Source organism: Convolutriloba macropyga, unplaced genomic scaffold (assembly GCF_964194025.1).
Source record: "Convolutriloba macropyga unplaced genomic scaffold, txConMacr16.3 SCAFFOLD_2069, whole genome shotgun sequence".
Taxonomy (NCBI): Eukaryota; Metazoa; Xenacoelomorpha; order Acoela; family Convolutidae; genus Convolutriloba; species Convolutriloba macropyga.
This window is the reverse complement of record NW_027449618.1, coordinates 27,501-37,482: the sequence shown is the minus strand read 5'-3', so window position 1 is coordinate 37,482 and position 9,982 is coordinate 27,501. Positions and strand designations below refer to the sequence as shown.

Here is a 9,982-nt window from a genome sequence, read left to right as displayed (position 1 = left end):
GTTAAATACTGCATGGACAGTAATTCTATGTGTGGGGCATTATTAGGGAGAGGTGTCTTGTCAAAATATGGCTGGACTAAAGACCTCAACCCGGATAGGGTGGAAGGCCCTATGATTGGTCTGTTACTAATCGGTGACCGATAAAGACCTGACCAAGGCCTGTAGTAAGCTTGGTTAGGCATTACAGAAGATAACACTAAGACCGAGGGGTCTTAGAGAGCCCTCTAGCGGGGCGAATAGAGCTTGATCAAGCCTTGGGCAAGCTAGATCGAGCAGGACTGAAGCTAAACGATAGACCGAGAGGTCTGTCTGGTCCTCCTAGAGAGGCCAAGAGAAAGTACGAGAATCTAACTAAAGCTGGGTCGGGCCTTCAGCAAGCACGACCGAGCAGTACCGGAGCTAACACTAAGACCGAGGGGTCTTAGAGAGCCCTCTAGTGGGGCGAATAGAGCTAGATCGAGCCTTGGGAAAGCTAGATCGAGCAGGACTGAAGCTAAACGATAAACCGAAAGGTCTGACGGGTCCTCATAAGAGGCATGGAGAAAGATCTGATACTAAAGTACCTCTCGGAAGTAATAAAATATGCCTGATGAAGCCGGGTATGATGTTTGTTGTTTGATGGCATTCATCGATTAGGTCTGGTGGATTCCCCATTACTCCGAGTGGTACTAGTAGAGGCTCCTACAGGGGTGAGCAAAGCGAGATCAAGCCTTAGGCAAGCTAGATCGAGCAGAACTGAAGCTGAAAAGCAAAATAAATGACAGGTCTGTCCAAATCAATAAACTTGAAATCCAGTGTGGTCACCACGGGTCACGAGGTGAATTCCTAGCGATTGTCTGCTGAACGTATAGGAAGGCCCGAAACGAACGATAATTTCATTGCACAGTGGAGATACTATACGTTCAGGAGTAGCATACATCGGGTTTGATCTATGATCATGTCTGGTCTCCGAGGATCCACCGGGTTACCAACTGGCACCGCTGTACTGGGTGTAAAACTGGGCCACCTGAAGTCCCGGGTGTAAAACTAGGTGCCTCTGTGCCAAAGTAGCGGCTTGCGTAGTGCATTATGCCTCCGGCTTGCGAAATGGTTATAAGCAATAACAACAGGACGCCGCGGGGTGTTCACTTAAAGGAGTAACGTTCTCTCAAGGGAGGGGATCTAAAAATCTTGATAAAACATTTATTCTATGCAAAATTTGTGCGCAAATTTTGCAAAGTAAAAAGCTGCACTGTAGCAAATTCTATGTGTGTAGCATTATTAGGGAAGTGTTGTTTGATGGCACCTCTCTACTTGATGCACCAAAGAACTACCTTGATGGCTCATGACCGCTGGTAATCTGTCGTCGCTAGTAGTTCGGAACTGAGAACAAATATGTTCGCAAATTACAACAATTATACAGCATATTGCTGAATAAAGCAGAACCGAATAATACTCAGTGACTTTACACCAAGACTGACTAATGTCTGGATTGTATCGTCCTACTCGAGTAAGGCGAAGAAAAGCTAGAAAGATACGCTTTTCACAAAGCAGGCTTAATGCATGCAAACCAAGGAGGAAGGAGTGATGCCCCTCCTTATAATAAGCAGAACCAAATAAAGAACAGACAGCATCATCTGTACAGTGACCAAGAAGAGGTGAAACTTCTGTATGTGAAAAGGCAATTTGAGCGAGATTTATTAGCAGACTAGTATTATGTTGTTTCTAGTAGGCGAAAGCCGAAACATCAACATGTGAAAATCTGATATTAAATCCTCAATCATTTTCCCTAGTATTATACAGCTATGAGTAACCTTAATTGGACACGGCAATTATTGCTGACCGGTGAAACTTTCGCATGGGAAAGACACACACACTTCTTGACAAAGCAATAAGTATTATGCTGTTTCTAGTACGCGAAAGCAGAAACATCAGCATGTGAAAGTTGTGAAGTTGAAGAATTTTTGTGTTGAGTACGATGTTGTTACTAGTAACCATGTCGACAGCTGAGAACTGTTCTCTAACCAATAGAAGGTGAAACTTCTGTATGTGAAAAGGCAATTTGAGCGAGATTTCTTAGCAGACTAGTATTATGTTGTTTCTAGTAGGCGAAAGCCGAAACATCAACATGTGAAAATCTGATATTAAATCCTCAATCATTTTCCCTAGTATTATACAGCTACTAGTAGCCGTAATTGGTCAGGGAAACATTGTTGACCGGTGAAACTTCACATGGGAAAGACACACAAATTACTTGACAAAACAATAAGTATTATGCTGTTTCTAGTATGCGAAAGCAGAAACATCAGCATGTGAAAGTTGTGAAGTTGAAAAGTTTTTGTGTTGAGTACGGTGTTGTTACTAGTAACCATGTCGACAGCTGGAAAGCTGTTCTCTAACCAATAAAAGGTAAAACTTCTGTATCTGAAGAGGCGGCGTGATTGAGATTTTTAACAGACTAGTATTATGTTGTTTCTAGTAGGCGAGAGCCGAAACATCGACATGTGAACATCTGGTTTTTAAATCATGAGTCAATTCTCCCTAGTATGATACAGTTGTTAGCCGGTATTGGTAACAGTAGAACAGAGATTTGGAGGGCAAAACCTGCTCATGGGAAATGCTCACAGAGCGCTATCTACCAGTACACATAGTATTATGCTGTTTCTAGTACGCGCGAGCCGAAACATCAGCATGTGAAATGTGTAATCGTGGGTAACTCTAAGTGTGTAGAGTACTGTGTAGTAACTAGTAGCCATGCCAAAGCATGCATTGAAACTCTTCGTGATTTAAAAAGCTCAAAGCAAGATTGACGAGGCCGCAAGGCTATGTCTTTCTAAATTCGAACAAATCGAAAGATTGTTCAAAGTACAATTAAACTGATTGATCCTGTCAGTTGCCATATGCTTGTCTGAAAGACTAAGCCATGCATGTGCAAGCGAAGCTTGAAAAAGTGGAACCGCGAATGGCTCATTAAATCAGTTACTATCTATTAGTTGATTTGCAAGCTAAATGAATAACTGCGGTAACCCTGCAGCTAATGCATGCTGATTGTCCGACACTGTCGGAGACTTTTACAAGACTACACCGGGTGATTTGCTAAGTACAGACACATCCCGTGATGAGTCCTAGTAACTGAAAGATCCCAGATAGCTTCGGCTTGGGGACGGAACTTCCGAATTTCTGACCTATCAACCTATGATGGTAGTGTAACGGACTACCATGGTTGTGACGGGTAACGGGGAATCAGGGTTCGATTCCGGAGAGGGAGCCTTAGAAACGGCTACCACATCCAAGGAAGGCAGCAGGCACGCAAATTACCCACTCTCCGCACGAGGAGGTAGTGACTAGAAATAATGATATGAACCTTTATGGTTTGTAATCAGAATGGAATGGACTTAAAAGCTCCATTGATGAACGAGTAGAGGGCAAGTCTGGTGCCAGCAGCCGCGGTAATACCAGCCTCTACAAGCGTATGCAATAGTTGCTGCGTTTAAAAAGCTCATAGTTGGATCTGTTTGAGTAGAACGGCAACATGGTCTTCAGTTAAATCTGTTGACTCGTTCCGCTCATCCTTCGCATCGAAGAAATAGTTTGCACTTAAATGTGACGAACTGTGGAAACGGTGTTTTCACCCTGAGAAAATTAGAGTGTTCAAAGCATCCTTTGGGATCGAATAATAAAGCATGGAATAATGGAGAATGACCCGCTACTCGATTGATGCCGGTTGGCTGAGTGCGGTAATGATTGAAAGGAACAGACGGGGGCATTTGTATTGCTACGTTAGAGGTGAAATTCTTGGATCGTGGCAAGACAAACTACTGCGAAAGCATTTGCCAAGAATGTTTTCATTAATCAAGAACGAAAGTCAGAGTATTGAAGAGGATTAGATACCCTCGTAATTCTGACCATAAACTATACCAACCTACAATTTGTCAAAGTCGATCTTGACTTGGCAAGAGATTAACCGGGAAACCAAAGTTTATTGGTTCCGGGGGAAGTATGGTTGCAAAATCGAAACTTAAAGGAATTGACGGAAGGGCACCACCAGGAGTGGAGCCTGCGGCTTAATTTGACTCAACACGGGAAAACTCACCCGGTCCAGACATCTTAAGGATTGACAGATTGAATATCTTTCATGATTATATGGGCGGTGGTGCATGGCCGTTCTTAGTTAGTGGAGTGATCTGTCTGGTTAATTCCGATAACGAACGAGATCTTCTCCATCTAAATAATGAAATTCACTATATGTGAATTCAAACACTTCTTAGAGGAACTATGCGGAATTAAATACCGCAGATGAAGTGAGGCTATAACAGGTCTGTGATGCCCTTAGATGTTCTGGACTGCACGCGCGCTACACTGTGTACTTTTAGATTGAGTACTCAGCCCTTGGTCCGAAATGGACTGGGCAATCAGAGAAAAGTACAGCGCTTCAAGGGGATCGTCTGTTGTAACTTGCAGACGTGAACCAGGAATTCCTGGTACTTATGAGTCAACAACTCATAGGGATTACGTCCCTGCCCTTTGTACACACCGCCCGTCGCTACTACTGATTGGATAGTTAAGCAAGAATTGCAAATTCCTACTGTTGGGACTTCGGTCTCCGGCAACGGGATGAAGCGGATCGAGCTTAATTGTCTAGAGGAAGTAAAAGTCGTAACAAGGTTTCCGTAGGGGAACCTGCGGAAGGATCAGTGATTGATTCCTTCGGGCATGGCTGCTGGTAGAGGCCATGTCTGTAGTGCGCATGACGCTCTGTCGCTAGAGATTGCTTGGCAACCAATCTCGAATTATGTATCGAGCTCAAAAACTACTTGTGTGGATACATAGTTCAGCAGTCATGGCAAGGGACTGCTTAAAGGGAGACTAGTTAGCAAAAGCAGCCTAGCAGAACTGCAGCTATCTAGATCTCAGAAGCTGGGTTATAGAAGCCCAGCTATAGACTTGTGAATGAGAAAGGCCTAAAAAGGTCCACAAGTCGCGTGGTTAGAACCGACACGCAAAAATCCCAGCGAGTGACAGAGCGTTGCGCTGTTCAGTGGGAAAGAGTTGAGCTACTCGGGGCGCCCACTGAACTTGCTCCGAGCCAAAGGCTCGAAAAAACACAGCTTAGCCTCAGATCCTTTACATAGAAGGCTAGCTAAAATAAACTTACCTTGGACGAGGGTAAAGTTTAGTCAGTTCTTAGGGGAGAGTAATCCACAGCTTCTCGCCCTCTGAACATTCTCCCAGATATGTAGGTCTGGGAGAGTCTCCTCCTGTTCTTCGGAATCTGGAGGTAGACAAAGACAGTACGATACGATCTTGCATCGGGATGACTAACCGATAATGATCATAATCTGACAATTTTTCCGGCTTGAGGCACCGGAGTCAGATTAAAGACACATACTGAACTAAAGGCGTATGTGCAAAGCTTGTCGGAGTGTAGAGAGTCAAGCTGAGTTGACTCGTCACGTGGTGATGACAACAGCCATGTGCAAAACACTCACAACTTTATCGTCTATGTGGAAAAGGTTGCTAACAGCGCTCTCTATGAGAGGCCCTCGCATATAACTATACGAGGAAAAGGCGATAGAGTTGTTTGAATGTGGGGCAGGTTCATCGACAAGCTAAGTTGATCACATTCTTGTTGTGGCATCCTACTAGAATTGGTCACGGTCTGCACCAACTCTCCCCAAGTTGGCCAGACTTAAAACTAGAAATAAGGTTTGCAGCTATGTGAACCTAGAAACTGTAAAGGAGTTGAAAGAACTTAAAGGAATTGAAAGAGGCCTTGAGGTATATCCTCTTGGTAAAGACCCACAAAAGCTCACAAAAGTGGCTTCGAAGGGCAAAACTGGTTCATCCAAAACAATTGGAGAGCTTAAAGCAGAACCAATTCGAATGAAACACTATTGGTGAAACTTCATCATGAGAACGTCACAAGCTGATCACGCTCTATGATATGACTAGTATTATGTTGCTTCTAGTAGGCTAAGCGCAAGCCGAAACATCAACATGTGAAAGTCGTAGAATTTTGCAATCAAACTGTGGCTAGTACTGTGATGTTACTAGTAACCTGGTGTTCCGTCATATGGCCAAGAGAGCATTTGAAGGCGAAACTTCTGCATGGGAAAGCTGCATCATGATCAAAATTTTATATCGAGTATTATGTTGACGTTAGTAGGCCTTGGCCGAAAACGCAGCATGTGAAAGGTATAGATAAAAGTTATTGTTGCAGTCAGTACTGTGTAGTTACTAGTAGCTGGATTTAAGCTCAAAATGAGACACTGTTGGTGAAACTTCATCATGAGAATGTCACAAGCTGATCAAGCTCTATGATATGACTAGTATTATGTTGCTTCTAGTAGGCTAAGCGCAAGCCGAAACATCAACATGTGAAAGTCGTAGAATTTTGCGATCAAATTGTGGCTAGTACTGTGATGTTACTAGTAACCTTGTGTTACGTCATATGGCCAAGAGAGCATTTGAAGGCGAAACTTCTGCATGGGGAAGCTGCATCATGAACAAAAGTTTATATCGAGTATTATGTTGACATTAGTAGGCCCTGGCCAAAAGCGCAGCATGTGAAAGGTATAGATAAAAGTTATCGTTGCAGTCAGTACTGTGTAGTTACTAGTAGCTGGATTTAAGCTCGAAATGAGACACTGTTGGTGAAACTTCATCATGAGAACGTCACAAGCTGATCACGCTCCATGATATGACTAGTATTATGTTGCTTCTAGTAGGCTAAGCGCAAGCCGAAACATCAACATGTGAAAGTCGTAGAATTTTGCGATCAAATTGTGGCTAGTACTGTGATGTTACTAGTAACCTTGTGTTACGTCATATGGCCAAGAGAGCATTTGAAGGCGAAACTTCTGCATGGGGAAGCTGCATCATGAACAAAAGTTTATATCGAGTATTATGTTGACGTTAGTAGGCCCTGGCCGAAAGCGCAGCATGTGAAAGGTATAGATAAAAGTTAGCGTTGCAGTCAGTACTGTGTAGTTACTAGTAGCTGGATTTAAGCTCGAAATGAGACACTGTTGGTGAAACTTCATCATGAGAACGTCACAAGCTGATCACGCTCTATGATATGACTAGTATTATGTTGCTTCTAGTAGGCTAAGCGCAAGCCGAAACATCAACATGTGAAAGTCGTAGAATTTTGCAATCAAACTGTGGCTAGTACTGTGATGTTACTAGTAACCTTTTCTTACGTCATATGGCCAAGAGAGCATTTGAAGGCGAAACTTCTGCATGGGGAAGCTGCATCATGAACAAAAGTTTATATCGAGTATTATGTTGACGTTAGTAGGCCCTGGCCGAAAGCGCAGCATGTGAAAGGTATAGATAAAAGTTATCGTTGCAGTCAGTACTGTGTAGTTACTAGTAGCTGGATTTAAGCTCGAAGTGAGACACTGTTGGTGAAACTTCATCATGAGAACGTCACAAGCTGATCACGCTCTATGATATGACTAGTATTATGTTGCTTATAGTAGGCTAAGCGCAAGCCGAAACATCAACATGTGAAAGTCGTAGAATTTTGCGATCAAACTGTGGCTAGTACTTTGATGATGCTTGTAGCCAACCGAATTGGTTGAAAAGCCCAATAAGTAAGCTAACTTGGGAGAGCTTGTTGGAAACCAAATGCTACTAGATTGGTCCAAATACATCCTTCAACAGGGGATCACTTGGCTCGCTTTACGAAGAGGAGCACAGCTATATGTGTTAATTCGGTATGAATCGCAAGATTTGTTTACCGACCTCTCTAACGCAAAAGGCGGTCTCGGCTTCGGCTGTTGACTGCGTCCGATTCAGGGTTATATAACTCTCGATTGAACACATTGATGTTCTATTGTTGGTGCTTCCAATAAAATTGGAACACTTAAAGCAGAACCGATTCAAATAATAGCATTCTGATCAATGATTGCATTCCTTGATCAAGAACTGCTGGAGTCATTGTGATGGCGAATTTTCTTCATAAGAAAATTGCAAAGAGACGGAACTTAATGAGACTAGTATTATGTTGTTTCTAGTAAGCGGAAGCTGAAACAGCAACATGTGAAAATCAAGTTTTGTTCAATGATCTCGAGGCGATAAGTACTATGAAGCAACTAGTAGCCTAAGCATGACTCAGATTTGAGACAGTCAAAAAGACTGGCGAAACTTCTTCACATGAAAGTTACATAGAGAACTACAAATGTATACAGCGAGTATTATGTTGTTTCTAGTAGGCGAAAGCTGAAACATCAACATGTGAAAGTTGTCTGCAAACTGTAGAACGATATGTGATTAGTACTGTGCTGTTACTAGTAGCCAGTCTGACTGTAGAAGCCAAGACAAAGGGAAACTAATGCATCTGAAAAGGACAAGTTATGGAAAGGTATGCACGATAAGTATTATGTTGTTTCTAGTAAGCGGCAGCTGAAACATCAACATGTGAACGTCGTTGTGTACAGTAACCTAGAACTATATAGTCCTTAGTAACGTGCATTTACTAGTACCTGTAATTGGTATTCAGACTCAGGCAGTTTGGAATAGTTTGGCAAAGATGCACCAGAGAAAACTGGGATTTGATACAGAAATTGTTGAATACAAGTATTATGCTGCTTCTAGTAGGTTGAATCCGAAACATCAGCATGTGAAAATTGAAAACATTTCTGGTTCGAATTGTCACAAGTATTTGGTGATCTGAGTAGCCAAACTCACTACAACGCCAATTGAAGGCAAAAATTCTCAACGGGAAAAGCTATTCTCATTGAATGAGCTAACAAGACGAGTATTATGTTGCTTCTAGTAGGCGAAAGCCAAAACATCAACATGTGAAAGTCTTGCTGAACAAATTTAATGTTGTTGAGCTCAGTACCGTGTGAATTAGTAGCCATAATTGGCGAGCGAAAATTGAACTGGCGAAACTTCGTCTTTGGAAAATTGCAGATGCCGAGCACTTATTTTGCAACGAGTATTATGTTGACTGTAGTAAGCGAAAGCCGAAACAGCAACATGTGAAAGCTGTTGAAATTTGTGGTCATTTTGCAATAAGTACAAGGAGTGTAACTAGTAGCCAGGTCAAAATTTGGGATAAGAATGAGCAAAAATTCTGCATGAGAACAGTTGAAATTATGAAACTAAATTACAAAGACTAGTATTATGTTGTTTCGAGTACGCGAAAGCGGAAACATCAACATGTGAACGTTTGTAACGAAGTTTCGTTAATTTTCAGCCTAGTACTGAGCAAGAACGAGTAGCCTCATCTCCAATCCCACGCAAAATGTAGTGAAATATGTGAGTGAACCTTATTCACGGTGAGGGTTTCCCGAGGTCTGTATTGCAGCGAGTATTATGTTGCTTCTAGTAAGCGAAAGCTGAAACAACAACATTTGAAAGTTGGAATTAATGACTGAATGGAAACTTCGACCTGTGTTTGATAGTAGTAGCGAACAAAACTGCTGAATCGGTTTCTGTCTCATATTGGTCAGTGAACCAATTAAGAGACAATCAACTACATAACCTGAATTGGGCGAGAGAACCCCCTTAACTTAAGCATATCAGTAAGGGGAGGAAAAGAAATCAACTGAGAATCCCTTAGTAATGGCGAATGAACAGGGAAAAGCTCATCGGGAAGAGAAATGGCAACATTTCTCGGTGTCCGGTATGGTTTGATGCTAGACTGGTGAATTTGTCCTGATGTCTACTGGAAAGTAGCATCAAAGAAGGTGAAAATCCTGTAAAGGTCATTTTCGATACCAGTCATAATGGCTCATTCCTATGAGTAGAGTTGTTTGAAAGTGCAACTCGAAGCTGGAGATATGTCTCTCCAAAAGCTAATTATAAAGCGAGACCGATAGTAAACAAGTACCGTGAGGGAAAGTTGAAAAGCACTCTGAAGAGAGAGTGAAAAGTACGTGAAACTGTTGAAGGGGAACTGGAGTGAGCGTTACCATACTCAATGCCTTGATATTATATTCTCGGCTACCGAGTAGTGTAGTTGTCGTCTTTTGGCAAATCTTGTTAATGA

General features: G+C 42.3%; 2 pseudogenes; both read left to right on the top strand.

Moving 5' to 3' along the window:
* Positions 1-7,635: 7,635 nt before the first annotated feature.
* On the top strand, positions 7,636-7,787 carry LOC142355200 (5.8S ribosomal RNA; annotated as a pseudogene).
* Positions 7,788-9,470: 1,683 nt separating this feature from the next.
* Positions 9,471-9,982, top strand: part of LOC142355199 (large subunit ribosomal RNA) — a 4,484-nt pseudogene continuing 3,972 nt past the window's right edge.